This window comes from Pelobates fuscus, chromosome 3 (genome assembly GCF_036172605.1).
Source record: "Pelobates fuscus isolate aPelFus1 chromosome 3, aPelFus1.pri, whole genome shotgun sequence".
Lineage (NCBI taxonomy): Eukaryota > Metazoa > Chordata > Amphibia > Anura > Pelobatidae > Pelobates > Pelobates fuscus.
Genome location: NC_086319.1, coordinates 4,392,633 through 4,410,146, shown reverse-complemented (window position 1 = coordinate 4,410,146; position 17,514 = coordinate 4,392,633). Strand labels below are relative to the sequence as shown.

General features: G+C 44.4%; 1 protein-coding gene across 6 annotated transcripts in view; it reads right to left on the bottom strand.

The window, feature by feature from the left end:
• The window catches only part of PLEKHA5 (pleckstrin homology domain containing A5), a 192,793-nt gene that overhangs the window by 108,657 nt on the left and 66,622 nt on the right, over positions 1-17,514 (bottom strand). Inside the window, exon 1 of one of the 6 annotated variants that reach the window (XM_063446631.1) lies at positions 3,820-3,840. The exons of the other annotated variants lie outside the window; for them this stretch is intronic. The gene's annotated coding sequence lies outside the window, so the exon portion shown is untranslated. Of the gene's footprint in view, positions 1-3,819; positions 3,841-17,514 lie in introns of those variants that run through there. 6 annotated transcript variants of the gene reach the window in all.

Here is a 17,514-nt window from a genome sequence, read left to right as displayed (position 1 = left end):
CTATACTAACCCAATGCAATCATTAACCCCATCCTATACTGACCCAATGCAATCATTAACCCCTTCCTATACTGACCCAATGCAATCATTAACCCCTTCCTATACAGACCCAATGCAATCATTAACCCCATCCTATACAGACCCAATGCAATCATTAACCCCTTCCTATACTGACCCAATGCAATCATTAACCCCATCCTATACTAACCCAATGCAATCATTAACCCCATCCTATACTAACCCAATGCAATCATTAACCCCATCCTATACTGACCCAATGCAATCAGTAACCCCATCCTATACTGACCCAATGCAATCATTAACCCCTTCCTATACTAACCCAATGCAATCATTAACCCCATCCTATACTGACCCAATGCAATCATTAACCCCATCCTATACTAACCCAATGCAATCATTAACCCCATCCTATACTGACCCAATGCAATCAGTAACCCCATCCTATACTGACCCAATGCAATCATTAACCCTTTCCTATATAAGCACAATGCACGCATTAACCCTTTCCTATACTGAAATAAGGAAACATTATCCTTTTCATATACCAACCCATGCAAGCATTCTCTTAAAACTGAGAAAAACGGAATCCCTCATACAGCAAAACAATGTAAGCATTAACTTTTTCTATACTAAAACATACAAGTATTAACCCTTTGAACACTGAAATGTTGCAGCATTAACTATTCCAATACTGAAATTTTGCATGCATCGACCCAATCCTTTTCTACAAGCATAAAAAACATTAACCCATTCTGTATTCGGTCTGTGTGAATCTTTTACTATATGGAAACACTGTGTATATTAACCTCTTCCTATACGGACCCCCAGTAAGCATTAACCCATTCTGTATTCGGTCTGTGTGAATCTTTTACTATATGGAAACACTGTGTATATTAACCTCTTCCTATACGGACCCCCAGTAAGCATTAACCCATTCTGTATTCGGTCTGTGTGAATCTTTTACTATATGGAAATACTGTGTATATTAACCTCTTCCTATACGGACCCCCAGTAAGCATTAACCCATTCTGTATTCGGTCTGTGTGAATCTTACTATACGGAAACACTGTGTATATTAACCTCTTCCTATACGACCCCCAGTAAGCATTAACCCATTCTGTATTCGGTCTGTGTGAATCTTACTATATGGAAACACTGTGTATATTAACCTCTTCCTATACGGACCCCCAGTAAGCATTAACCCATTCTGTATTCGGTCTGTGTGAATCTTTTACTATACGTAAACACTGTGTATATTAACCTCTTCCTATACGGACCCCCAGTAAGCATTAACCCATTCTGTATTCGGTCTGTGTGAATCTTTTACTATACGGAAACACTGTGTATATTAACCTCTTCCTATACGGACCCCCAGTAAGCATTAACCCATTCTGTATTCGGTCTGTGTGAATATTTTACTATATGGAAACACTGTGTGTATTAACCTCTTACTATACGGACCCCCAGTAAGCATTAACCCATTCTGTATTCGGTCTGTGTGAATCTTTTACTATATGGAAACACTGTGTATATTAACCTCTTCCTATACGGACCCCCAGTAAGCATTAACCCATTCTGTATTCGGTCTGTGTGAATCTTACTATATGGAAACACTGTGTATATTAACCTCTTCCTATACGGACCCCCAGTAAGCATTAACCCATTCTGTATTCGGTCTGTGTGAATCTTTTACTATATGGAAACACTGTGTATATTAACCTCTTCCTATACGGACCCCCAGTAAGCATTAACCCATTCTGTATTCGGTCTGTGTGAATCTTTTACTATACGGAAACACTGTGTATATTAACCTCTTCCTATACAGACCCCCAGTAAGCATTAACCCATTCTGTATTCGGTCTGTGTGAATCTTTTACTATACGGAAACACTGTGTATATTAACCTCTTCCTATACGGACCCCCAGTAAGCATTAACCCGTTCTGTATTCGGTCTGTGTGAATCTTTTACTATACGTAAACACTGTGCGTATTAACCTCTTCCTATACGGACCCCCAGTAAGCATTAACCCAATCTGTATTCGGTCTGTGTGAATCTTACTATATGGAAACACTGTGTATATTAACCTCTTCCTATACGGACCCCCAGTAAGCATTAACCCATTCTGTATTCGGTCTGTGTGAATATTTTACTATATGGAAACACTGTGTATATTAACCTCTTCCTATACGGACCCCCCAGTAAGCATTAACCCATTCTGTATTCGGTCTGTGTGAATCTTACTATATGTAAACACTGTGTATATTAACCTCTTCCTATACGGACCCCCAGTAAGCATTAACCCATTCTGTATTCGGTCTGTGTGAATCTTTTACTATATGGAAACACTGTGTATATTAACCTCTTCCTATACGGACCCCCAGTAAGCATTAACCCATTCTGTATTCGGTCTGTGTGAATATTTTACTATATGGAAACACTGTGTATATTAACCTCTTCCTATACGGACCCCCCAGTAAGCATTAACCCATTCTGTATTCGGTCTGTGTGAATCTTACTATATGTAAACACTGTGTATATTAATCTCTTCCTATACGGACCCCCAGTAAGCATTAACCCATTCTGTATTCGGTCTGTGTGAATCTTACTATACGGAAACACTGTGTATATTAACCTCTTCCTATACGGACCCCCAGTAAGCATTAATCCATTCTGTATTCGGTCTGTGTGAATCTTACTATATGGAAACACTGTGTATATTAACCTCTTCCTATACGGACCCCAGTAAGCATTAACCCATTCTGTATTCGGTCTGTGTGAATCTTACTATATGGAAACACTGTGTATATTAACCTCTTCCTATACGGACCCCCAGTAAGCATTAACCCATTCTGTATTCGGTCTGTGTGAATCTTTTACTATATGGAAACACGGTGTATATTAACCTCTTCCTATACAGACCCCCAGTAAGCATTAACCCATTCTGTATTCGGTCTGTGTGAATCTTTTACTATACGTAAACACTGTATATTAACCTCTTCCTATACGGACCCCCAGTAAGCATTAACCCATTCTGTATTCGGTCTGTGTGAATCTTTTACTATACGGAAACACTGTGTATATTAACCTCTTCCTATACGGACCCCCAGTAAGCATTAACCCATTCTGTATTCGGTCTGTGTGAATCTTTTACTATATGGAAACACTGTGTATATTAACCTCTTCCTATACAGACCCCCAGTAAGCATTAACCCATTCTGTATTCGGTCTGTGTGAATCTTTTACTATACGTAAACACTGTATATTAACCTCTTCCTATACGGACCCCCAGTAAGCATTAACCCATTCTGTATTCGGTCTGTGTGAATCTTTTACTATACGGAAACACTGTGTATATTAACCTCTTCCTATACGGACCCCCAGTAAGCATTAACCCATTCTGTATTCGGTCTGTGTGAATCTTTTACTATATGGAAACACTGTGTATATTAACCTCTTCCTATACGGACCCCCAGTAAGCATTAACCCATTCTGTATTCGGTCTGTGTGAATCTTTTACTATATGGAAACACTGTGTATAGACTGACACTCTGTAAGCATTAACCCTTCCTAAAAACAAACAATAGGCATTCTTCGATTTCTATGCTAAAGAAATGTTCAATTAAATCCTTCTGGTACAGAAATGGTTACGGATTTGATTACCTCACATGTATCAGTTTAGATACAAAATGCAAAAAGTTTCAGTAAATTAATAAAAAATAATTTTTAGACTGGTTTGCATTGAAGTGTAATAAAATGTAGAACACAATTCATTATTAAGCAGATTTTACAAAAAGTACCTTAATGGGTGAAAGCAAAATGAACAGAAGAGATCACGTTATTTTAAGCTGCAATAAAAAGACGTTCAGGACCTTCAGACCAGTGTTGACATGTTAAAGGAGCCAGGTTCATGTTGGGAATTACTCACGGACTGAACGTCAGTATCCTCGCCATAAATCAACTGAGCTCAGAGATGGTGACAGAGGCATGTTTCTCTGCGAGCGAGCCGTGTACCAGCAGACAGACTGCACGCTCACAGCCAGATTGATGCGAGCATGCTCAGCTGCTAATTTTAAAACAAGCAAACGCCTCATCGCGGCATGTGATGGCCTACTTCCCAGCATCACTAACACTACATACGACAAGCCGCACTCCGTGCGAAGACTTCTGCTAATTAATGCTGAATGATTTAACCCCATCATGGGATAATATGGAGCGGCTAGAGACACTCCAAAAAGGTTTACATACCATGAGAATAGGGGGAGCCGGATTCATTGTATAACAGGGATTTCTTTCAAAGCCCAGCAAAACCCACAAGACAAAGTCCATGGGACTGGCAATAAGATCAAAACCAGAATCAGACCCAAATACATCACATCAGGCTGCGTTGGGGTGTCTATAAGTGTAGAGCACACGTAGTGCGCCCGTCTCTCGCTATACATCTTCATATACACACACAGTGCGCCCGTCTCTCGCTATACATCTTCATATACACACACAGTGCGCCCGTCTCTCGCTATACATCTTCATATACACACACAGTGCGCCCGTCTCTCGCTATACATCCATATACACACACACAGTGTGCCCGTCTCTCGCTATACATCTTCATATACACACACAGTGCGCCCGTCTCTCGCTATACATCTTCATATACACACACAGTGCGCCCGTCTCTCGCTATACATCTTCATATACACAAACAGTGCGCCCGTCTCTCGCTATACATCTTCATATGTACACACACGCACAGTGCGCCCTTCTCTCGCTATACATCTTCATATACACACACAGTGCGCCCTTCTCTCGCTATACATCTTCATATACACGCACAGTGCGCCCGTCTCTCGCTATACATCTTCATATACACGCACAGTGCGCCCGTCTCTCGCTATACATCTTCATATGTACACACACGCACAGTGCGCCCTTTTCTCGCTATACATCTTCATATACACACACAGTGCGCCCGTCTCTCGCTATACATCTTCATATATACACACACACACACACACACACACACACACAGGGCCCATCTCTCGCTATACATCTTCATATACACACAGTGCGCCCGTCTCTCGCTATACATCTTCATATACACACACACACAGTGCGCCTGTCTCTCGCTATACATCTTTATATACACACACAGTGCACCCGTCTCTCGCTATACATCTTCATATACACACACAGTGCACCCGTCTTTCGCTATACATCTTCATATCCACACACGCACAGTGTGCCCGTCTCTCGCTATACATCTTCATATACACACAGTGCGCCCGTCTCTCGCTATACATCTTCATATCCACACACAGTGCGCCCGTCTCTCGCTATACATCTTCATATCCACACACGCACAGTGCGCCCGTCTCTCGCTATACATCTTCATATACACACACGCACAGTGCGCCCGTCTCTCGCTATACATCTTCATATACACACACACACACAGTGCGCCCGTCTCTCGCTATATATCTTCATATACAGTGCGCCCTGTAGCGAAGCCCCAGTTTTTTCAGGGACTCTCCTCCGCTGGATATATCAAAGTACAATCAGGAACAAGCTAAATAGGCAAAGAATCTCCCACCTCCTACCCAGTAATGAGACGACACACACACACACTCTCAGACGACACACACACACACTCTCAGACGACACACACACACACTCTCTCAGACGACACACACACACACACTCTCAGACGACACACACACACACACTCTCAGACGACACACACACACACACTCTCAGACGACACACACACACACACTCTCAGACGACACACACACACACACTCTCAGACGACACACACACACACACTCTCAGACGACACACACACACACACTCTCAGACGACACACACACACACACTCTCAGACGACACACACACACACTCTCAGACGACACACACACACTCTCAGACGACACACACACACACTCTCAGACGACACACACACACACTCTCAGACGACACACACACACACTCTCAGACGACACACACACACACTCTCAGACGACACACACACACACTCTCAGACGACACACACACACACTCTCAGACGACACACACACACACTCTCAGACGACACACACACACACACTCTCAGACGACACACACACACACACTCTCAGACGACACACACACACACACTCTCAGACGACACACACACACACACTCTCAGACGACACACTCTCAGACGACACACTCTCAGACGACACACTCTCAGACGACACACTCTCAGACGACACACTCTCAGACGACACACTCTCAGACGACACACTCTCAGACGACACACTCTCAGACGACACACTCTCAGACGACACACTCTCAGACGACACACTCTCAGACGACACACTCTCAGACGACACACTCTCAGACGACACACTCTCAGACGACACACTCTCAGACGACACACTCTCAGACGACACACTCTCAGACGACACACTCTCAGACGACACACTCTGAGACGACACACTCTGAGACGACACACTCTGAGACGACACACTCTGAGACGACACACTCTGAGACGACACACTCTGAGACGACACACTCTGAGACGACACACTCTGAGACGACACACTCTGAGACGACACACTCTGAGACGACACACTCTGAGACGACACACTCTGAGACGACACACTCTGAGACGACACACTCTGAGACGACACACTCTGAGACGACACACTCTGAGACGACACACTCTGAGACGACACACTCTGAGACGACACACTCTGAGACGACACACTCTGAGACGACACACTCTGAGACGACACACTCTGAGACGACACACTCTGAGACGACACACTCTGAGACGACACACTCTGAGACGACACACTCTGAGACGACACACTCTGAGACGACACACTCTGAGACGACACACTCTGAGACGACACACTCTGAGACGACACACTCTGAGACGACACACTCTGAGACGACACACTCTGAGACGACACACTCTGAGACGACACACTCTGAGACGACACACTCTGAGACGACACACTCTGAGACGACACACTCTGAGACGACACACTCTGAGACGACACACTCTGAGACGACACACTCTGAGACGACACACTCTGAGACGACACACTCTGAGACGACACACTCTGAGACGACACACTCTGAGACGACACACTCTGAGACGACACACTCTGAGACGACACACTCTGAGACGACACACTCTGAGACGACACACTCTGAGACGACACACTCTGAGACGACACACTCTGAGACGACACACTCTGAGACGACACACTCTGAGACGACACACTCTGAGACGACACACTCTGAGACGACACACTCCGAGACTACAACTGAAGTTTATTGGCACATACACGGCTTGTATGCCCAGTCCCATGCAACGAGTTTCACATACAATACTGCAGGGTTTTCAATTCCAGGATCCTCTGTGCCTGAGAGAGAATTAAATTAGAGGAGTTCTCAGGCAATTATCTCCCAGGTACAGAAAATCCAACAAAATATCCTGTACCTCAAAAGTACCTCAACCATAACCCAGAACCCCAAGAAAAGTACATTCTCGATAGCCAAGATATGAGTGTCCAACATATCCAAGTATCACTCAAATCGGTTTGGCAGAACAGGAATGGCACAGTGGTAAAGTTTTGACCGGCCAGACACGAGGCACTAGACCAAAACAGTTCCAGGGAAATTAGTGCCCTGGCTGGTCTCCGTTTGTGAGGTTCTGGTGGGACCACCATATAAGGGAATCTCTTTATTTCAGGATACGAATGCTCCTCCTGTTCGGAAGTTCATATCTCCCAAACGTTGTTTGTGTAGGTCAGGGGTCCTCAAACTACGGCCCGCTAGGGTCCTAAACCCGGCCCAAGCATTCAGGGCCACCCGATGGGCCCTATATCTTCAGGGGACCGGTCAGCGCTGTGGCCGTGCAATAGCACGACCAGGCCCCTTGAAAGAAAAAAAAAATTGCAGCCGCAAGTACTGCTGGGAGGAAGTGACAGCCGGTGGTCACTTCCTCCCAGCTCACTCCGCGTGGGAGGGGAGAGAGAGACCGTGGGAGCCACGACGACTCCCATCAGCCACAGCACAAAAAAAAAGTACGCAAAATTAGCTATGTATGTATGTCTGTGTGTATGTGTATGTATGCATGTCTGTCTGTATTTCAGAATGTATGTATATGTCTGTCTGTTTATGTATGTCAGTATGTGTGTGTATTTATGTCCTTATGCTTGTGTGTGCGCAGTGTGCATAGAAATTCGTTCATAATTTTTTTTATAGTCCAGCCCCCAGTGTCTGAAGGATCGTGAACTGCCCCCTGTTTAAAAAGTTTGAGCCCTGGTGTAAGTGGTTGGGAACTGGAACGGGCAGCAGTCTAAGGTTTACCGGCATTAGCGCGAGCGCCTAGCCGAAAAGAGTTCCAGGCACTCGACAACAAAGTACTGCTGCCCATGTTCGGGAGACAAGATAGCCGCCATACTCTCTGCCATGTGTTCAGTTATACAAACTGGCAGCCACCCAGGGGAAACACTTAATTGTTTCCCTTGCGGTTTCGCACTTAAGTGGTTGGTGTCAACGTTCTAATGGGGCACAGGGGTGGTCCCTGTTCGCGAGACAAAGGGATTCTGTTCGTATGAAGTCTTCCGAACAGCAAAAGAGGAACCACACGAAATAACAGGGAAAAAATTTAAAATAAACACAAAAAGGTTCTGCTACAAGGGATACAGACAGCCTAAAAAGGGAAATTAAAAGTGTCTAGTGCGCCTGTCTCTCGTTATATATCTTCATACTCACATTGCGACCATCTTTCTCCATATACCCAGTGTTGCACCCAATTCTCACTATTTATACACACCATTCTATCAGATAATATATAAAAAGTGTGAGTACTCCTAATCGGAGTCAAAAGATAAAATGAAAGAATCCATAGTATTAACCCATAATATAAAAAGTATTAGTATAGAAGTAAATAAAGAATTAAACCTGATATACAACACACGCAAACTGCTCCAAGGTAATAAAAACGATAAATATTGTTATTGCAACATTCATAGCGGTAATGCCGTCAAAACGACTACAACTAGGAATGTAGCAACATGAGACAATTAAGACGTTATCAGAGAAATAGGATTATAAATGTAACAAGTAGTTTAGTAAAAAATTAAATTAACTGACCAAGGAACGGAGGATTAGGGGTAGATCAACAGTATTGTTGAATATCCCCAGTGAAAATACAACTTGTTAAATCAATTAAATAAATAGGATAAACCACAGCAGAAAAAAAAAAAAAAAAAAACATGAAAAACTGTGAATGTGGATAGAGTAAGAGTACTTATCGGTGGGGATGCCCACATACACAGATCCAGACACTGTATCGTAGAGGAGTAGTCAAACACAGGAGATCAGTGATGGTAGAAATGAAAGTGCCCAGCGAGCTCAACCCCAAATGACCGGAGTGACCTGGGACGGTATTCTGAGATAAGAGGTGTAGTGGCTCGTGTAGTCAGCTGGACATCTACCATGTCGTGAAGCACAACAGGTACACGTGGTAAGTCGCAGCCGGTATCTCCAAAAAAGATACCGGTAGCAGTGTAGAAGGAGCAGTGTAGAAGGAGCAGTGTAGAGTTGTGAAGTGTGGACCAAAAAATTTCTGCACATTCTGACTCTTAAAGGACCACTCTAGGCACCCAGACCCCTTCAGCTTAAAGGACCACTCTAGGCACCCAGACCCCTTCAGCTTAAAGGACCACTCTAGGCACCCAAACCACTTCAGCTTAAAGGACCACTCTAGGCACCCAGACCCCTTCAGCTTAATGAGGTGGTCTGGGTGCCAAGTCCCTCTAGGATTAACCCTTTTTTTTTATAAACATAGCAGTTTCAGAGAAACGGCTATGTTTATACTGAGGGTTAATCCAGCCTCCAAAACCTCTAGTGGCTGTCTCATTGACAGCCACTAGAGGCGCTTGCGTGCTTCTCACTGTGAAAATCACAGTGAGAGCATGCAAGCGTCCATAGGAAAGCATTGTAAATGCCGGTGACGTCGCGAGGAAGGAGGAGAGGAGGAGGAAAGCTCCCCGCCTGGCGCTGGAGAAAGGTAAGTGTTTAACCCCTTCCTCTCTCCAGAGCCCGGCAGGGGGGGGGTCCCTAAGGGTGAGGGCACCCTCAGGGCACTATACTGCCAGGCAAACGAGTGTTTCCCTACTGGGAGTAGATGCCTAGGAGCAATCGAGTACTCAGGATTGTATTTGGAGGGAACAAGGATATTCTTTAGATTTTTGCTTTTTCTAAAAATGACTTCGGGTTTATCAGGGATACTGAATTGGAGCCAAGGATCTAACTTTAAAACTGTCCAGTGTCTATGTAGGCTATCAATAATCTCATCATATGCACAGTTAAATACCGTGGAGAAGATAGGGCCCTTTTCCTGGGACACATCCCTAGTGCTGATATTATCTTTACAATGGGGGGGGAAGGGAGAATCTTCCTGCTTGATAGATCTTCCTCCAATAGCTGTATAATCTCAAGTTGTTGAGAAGGATTCTTGTGTGGGAAGATGGACTGTTAGGATCTCCTCATTGATGTCTGGTGAGTGAGGGGAGATGAGATCTCTCCATATTTCTGGCTTTAATATAGACCAAGAGAATGGATTAGGGTGGGGGGTTGGTATCCTTTCTCCAAAAACAAACTCAGAGTATGAGCCTCAGCTTCAAAGTCATTAATAGAGGAGCAATTTCTGTGTAATCCGATTATCTGGCCCTGAGGTACGTTAGAGACCCAGGTGAGATGGTCACCACTAGTAGCATGTAAAAAGCCACTAACGTCCACTTTTTTTGACACACCCTTCTATTTCCATCTTTGTAATGCATTACAAAATATTCATACAAATGTTATGTCCTAATTCACATAGGATGATACAGTCCAAGGTCAAATGCATGCTCGTTTTGTTTCGTTTTTGTCACAATTAACGAACGTTGAGGTAAACGAGCACCTGAAATCGTGCAAATATCCTGCATTAGTTAAAAACCAACAAAATATGAGCTGTAAAGTTTCCCACTTAGCGGCGAGAATGGTTGCCATGGCGTCCTGATGGAAAATGAACTGTTCTGAAGCACAATCATCAAGCTGCTGAGAGCGAGAAATTGAAGGAGCTAATCGGAGCTATTTAAAGAGAGAGTAGTAATAACTAGAACAGTGTAGAGTCAATAATCTATTCATTAGCTGGAACACAGATGAAATGGCAAGAGTTACCGCGGGTAATAAAAACCAAGTGGCCGCACCCCAGGAGTTAAGGGCAGCGATGGTTCGGCTACACGAAAAAGACTTTTGCATTTTAAAGTGTTTTTGTGAAGTATTAAAAGAGTGAATATTTTCTGTACTAGAGATAATGGAGTTAAGTGGCTGGCTTAAACTCCATTATCTCCCAGATTCAGAGGAGGGATTGTATGGTTTGTATTGTAACCTTGTTGTTATTGGTTGTTGTGTTTGTGTCCTTGTCCCAAACAAGGTCCATGTGGGCGTACACCTTGCTTGGGGACTTGCATAAAAGGCCAGCTATGCTTGGATGTCGGGAGATTCTATACGGATATACTCAGCCGGAGTATAGAGGATCCGTTACACTCTGCATTCAGTCACACAGGGCTGCGTACTATAGCTGTATGTGCAGGGCAGCCACGTGGGGGTCTTACAGATCCTCTGCATTTGGTAACAGGGCCTAAAAACTATGGAATTGGCTGGTATGCCAGGCCATCCTGCATTTTCACAATATTACAGGAGTGTGTTCTAAGACGAGAGAAAAACGACAAAAATTGTAAAATAAATGCATTAGACCTGTGGTTGCAATGCTAGTGTCTCTTCAACAAAAGCGGAGGAAAGAGGGTGGCAGGGAACAACTGTGGGGTGGAGGCAGCTGTGGGAAGGAGGCGGGAACAACTGTAAAAAGGAGGGAGACACGGATACCTGGGTAGAAACAAAAGTCTTGCCGCCAAAAGATGCTCTTTCCCCTTTCTCTGGATCACGGTCTTCAGTGATTATAGCGGTGTAGTGTAAAATAGCCTGGATACGGAAGGTATAAAAAGGGACTTGGTTCGGCACCCGAATGACAGGGGAAAAAAAAAAAATGAATGGATCGAGTACAACTAGTGAAAAGGTGGTCCGTCACAGAGGGGAGGACAACTGTAGGGAGGATCATGGGGAGAGGGGTGAGAAAAATAAATAGAGGTGGACGAAGAAAGATACCAAAAGACCCAAAACTAGTCACCCATCCCAGCAAATCCCCAAACTTGCCACCCATCCAATTCATACCCCATGCTAAATGGATTAGAAACACATCAGAAATCTATTCACCAATCGCATCAATACCTCACACTAGTCACTGTAACTAATCGTCTATACCCAGAGTGGTAGGTTAGTCTGAAACTTTGATAATAGTGCTCTGTCTGTCACAGCCCTCCCAGGCACCTCTTTGTCTGGGACATAAGTTAGTTTGCTTTTACTTAAACTAATTATCTCCCAGGCAATCTAGGTACAGTACATACACTAACACCCCAAAACACATGCTGATAGGAACCCCCACTAATTTTATATCCCTGGGTAGACCAGATCTGAGCGCACAAGTTGTCCAAATAGCGCTCAGACACATGTAGTATAGCTGAATATCCACCGGGATAAATAGTTGCAAAGGAAAAGTGGTAGCAACCGATCAACTTGCGGGGGTTCCTATACGAATATAAACTACGGATCCCCCTGGCTCGTAGTGAGCGAATGTTCTCCCCGTTCGGGGGTGTCTTTTCCCCGAAAAAGCACTCTGCTGGCTTGTCTGGAAACTGAGCAGGCAATAGTATGACTTTCTCGTGGTTTGAGAAGAAAAGCATCCGATATAGAGTTCCACGCACTCAACGACTAAGTATCGCGGCCTCCGTTCAGGAGGCAAAGCATCATTTACCAGAGCGTGTGTGTTTGGTAGGCCAGCAAGAAAGAGCAAGTTTCTGGTTTATTTGAAGTTAACGAGCCAGGGGGATGGTTGGTGTTCGGTAGTTCTGAAGTACCAAACCCAGGAGAACAAATTGGGTTCAGTAAAACAGGAAGGTTCAATAGAGCAGTTATTCACAGTGACCCATCCCATCAATATCCCAAACTAGTCACATTAATACATTCAATAGCAGACCAAAGCTATATATCTAGAATGGGCCAGGGTGCACTAAGGAGGGTAAATTTAGTCCTGTAGACAGGCACTTAATCTTTCATAGTAAAGGGAGCTTCTAGAACAAGTGATGGAAATTTACTTGAAACCAATGCTAGCTCTAAAGCAAAACACATCGGACAATTCTTTAACCCAATCATTTCTGACATCAACGCCCCCAGCATGATCGGGTGGAACAGGAGTGGAAGCTCTAAATAAGAATCAGAATCCATTTTAAACAAATAGTAATAGGATTCCCAATTTTCATTTAGTATTAGGAGGAAACTTGTAATATGACAATACTATAGTTTATGAATGATCTACAGAGACAGCGGTCTCTCAACACCTCCCACGGCCGCTTCCCACTACGACCCACAGCAATTCTCAGATGCTGTTTACACAGAATTATCACACTGCTTATTTCTGATCATTATTCCAACAACAGAGTGAAAAGCGCCCTCCTGTGGAAGAAAGTTAACAATACCAGAGCCTTTCCCATCCCATGTGCAGTAATCCACAGAAAAATCCCATTTAAAATAAATAACCTCCCTTCTAATACAGAGATCTCTCTGAAACCACATGGAGGCTAAAGATGGGTAAGATCTATAACAGATCACTGAGTCACCAAATACCCATTTATACAGCTTCCCATACCTATTTATAAAGCTTCCCATACCTATTTATACAGCTTCCCATACCTATTTATAAAGCTTACCATACCTATTTATAAAGCTTACCATACCTATTTATAAAGCTTACCATACCTATTTATAAAGCTTACCATACCTATTTATAAAGCTTACCATACCCATTTATACAGCTTCCCATACCCATTTATACAGCTTCCCATACCCATTTATACAGCTTCCCATACCCATTTATACAGCTTCCCATACCCATTTATACAGCTTCCCATACCCATTTATAAAGCTTACCATACCTATTTATAAAGCTTACCATACCTATTTATAAAGCTTACCATACCTATTTATAAAGCTTACCATACCTATTTATAAAGCTTCCCATACCTATTTATACAGCTTCCCATACCTATTTATACAGCTTCCCATACCTATTTATACAGCTTCCCATACCCATTTATACAGCTTCCCATACCCATTTATACAGCTTCCCATACCCATTTATACAGCTTCCCATACCCATTTATACAGCTTCCCATACCCATTTATACAGCTTCCCATACCCATTTATACAGCTTCCCATACCCATTTATACAGCTTCCCATACCTATTTATAAAGCTTACCATACCTATTTATAAAGCTTACCATACCTATTTATAAAGCTTACCATACCTATTTATAAAGCTTACCATACCTATTTATAAAGCTTACCATACCTATTTATAAAGCTTACCATACCTATTTATAAAGCTTACCATACCCATTTATAAAGCTTCCCATACCCATTTATACAGCTTCCCATACCCATTTATACAGCTTCCCATACCCATTTATACAGCTTCCCATACCTATTTATACAGCTTCCCATACCCATTTATACAGCTTACCATACCTATTTATAAAGCTTACCATACCTATTTATAAAGCTTACCATACCTATTTATAAAGCTTACCATACCTATTTATACAGCTTACCATACCTATTTATCACAGCCAATCCAATGCTTTCCAAAAGGGAAAGGTAAATAAACTGCTTATATCAGGAGGGTGAGGCGGGGAGATGGTGGGTTAAAATGTGTTTTTAACACTATAGGGTCAGGAATACACATTTATATTTTTGACCCTATAGTGTTCCTTTAACTCCTTAAGGATGGCGGTCCTTAACGCGGCCGGGGGCGGGCATAGCATGCAGGCACCTGCCCTCCTTAGGATTTAGCCGCCATCCCAGGCAGTCCACTTGATGCAAGTCCGACACTCCCGGGCCATGTAATTGCAATGACATTGCGATCCCATGGCCATAATAGCCAGCTTTAGCATTGTCTACAGGAGGGGGGAGGGGGGGGGGGTGGACAGGCAGTTACACGATAGAAAAAAAAAAAAAAAAGCTTTTTTTTTAGAAGTATATATATATATATATATAATCTCTCTCAGAATACACTTCAAATTAAATCAATTATGGCTACATAGGCTGAAAAGAGACATGTCTGTCAAGCAAAGCCTTTCTCACATCTGTTTTTTGCTCCTGATCCAAAATTGACTTCTTTTTGCCTAGGTGAGGTGTTTTTAAATAAAGTTTTTACATTATGTGAGGTTTAGTAAAGGAGCGAGTGCACTGGATATTCTTTAAATTGGTTGAGCAGCACCCTACAATGTATGCATGTTCAGGTGAGTGCAGCCCTCTTGGTTTTATTTTTATATTTGAGAGTCCATGCCAACTCCTTAGTTTTGCACCCCTCCCTGTCACAGGTGCCCCATTCCAGGATCCTATTTAGCCTTGACCTGCAGAGAGTCCCAGGAAGTATTTCCCAAGTAAGTGGATTAATTTCATGAGAGCAGACATTTGGCTGCTAGAGTAGGACTTGCCAAGAATGGGGTACATTGACGTTGTGGCATGCTTATGCAATGTATATTCATATACTGTGTAGCGGCCTCCGGGTAACCTGATCAGTTACCACTGCTTATTCCCTTCCTTCAGCAGGTCAGGAACCACCTACACTGCAACGAAACCCATTTTCCCCTAGTAACTGGACAAGACCTAGTTCTGGAGGTACAACACAATTTTATTGGCCACACACAGCTTTTATGCATACCCCGTGCAAGATGTGGATCACACACACAAGGTCACATCGCACAATCCTCCCCGAGGGACTCTGTTCTTTGTTGTCCCCCAAATCCTGCCACTAAATCTCCAGGGGTTCCCCACACCAACCGCCAGGGGTCTTCTTCCAGAGAGCCTCTGTGCTCTGTCCCTTTGTCTCCCACAGAAAAGCCTGCCTGCGGGAAAAGAGCGCGCCAAAACTTGCCAGTGCCCCAGAAATGCCCACACCAATCTCAGAGATATTCGCCTCGGTCACTCGGTCTGGTAGTCTCTTTTCACGAGGTCCTGGTGTGAAACCCCTGGATGGCATTCGCTTATATGAAATAGAGGCCACCCAGGGGAGCACTCATTAATTACTTACCTTGCAGTTTCACATATAGGTTGCAAGTGAAAACGTTCTGATTAATTGGTGGGAATGTTCTAATGGGGCACTGGGGAGATCTTCGTTCAGGAAGCAATCCATGAACACTCCTCCTGTCTGGCATTAATCTGTACGAATGGCGGCCGCCCAGGGGAGCGCTCATCAATTGCTAATTTTGATAAGGTTTGATACTTATGTTGCGAGGTGTGAAGGTTCTAAACGAACATTATAAATGGGGGTATCGGGGTTATCCCCATTTGGAAGGCGAATTAATTCCCTTCGTAAGGCGAATTAATTCCCTTCGTGGAGGCGCTACCGAACGGGATGCGGGCACAATATACAAAAAGATGGAGAGAACACACATAATATAAAGAAAGGCAATTCACCGACAAGCAGCGTTCCTGCCATAACACTTTAAATCCCCTTAAAAATAGGACCATCTGGGGGGCGGGGCCTGACCTGCAAGCCGATCGGTCGCATGGCGGAGGAGCTCCCGACAAACATGCTGCCTACAAGGAGAATACCCACCGCCACTAAGCTTAAAATCTTGCCGGGAGTAGCTACCCAGGACGGGGGCACCCTGGCGAACCAGAGGATACCAGACCCGAGTTCCTCCTGCAATCCTGAACCGATGAAAGCGGACTGCGGCCCACGGCAGATGGAGCTGAGGGGAGACGGCCGCTCTCCTTGCCCAGAAGCTGGGGGTACCGAGCTTTTGCATACCCGCTCCCCCCCCCCCTCAGGACCGGCGGGGGTGATCCCGGTCCAACCACCCCTGGCATCAAGGCTTATAAGGGTGAGAAAACAGACTCACAGCGGGTTGCCTGCAAAAACGGGGGGGACACACAATGGCGGACGCCACGTGTGAACGCAGAGACACAAAATGGCAACACATTTGGGCACGAATTGAAGCCATAATAGACACCCTCTGGGCAAGCCTGGAGAGCAGACAGCAACAGACCGCAAAACCGGCGAATACGCCTGACAAAAAGCCCAAGGACCCCCGCTACAGCCACTTTAGCGACCCCATGTTACAATCACGAAGATGGCGCCGCAGGCGGAGACCCCACCCGCGTGCACGCAAACCGACTCCTCAGCGACACATGGTGAGGCTGACCCGAAAAGGCCCAAGGGCCACCACTAGACCCAAGGCTTGGCAGAGAACCGCGAAGATACCGCCAGCAAGAGAGCATACCGCACCACATCGAGCACAGCCACAGCCAAAGAGCGTCCCACTC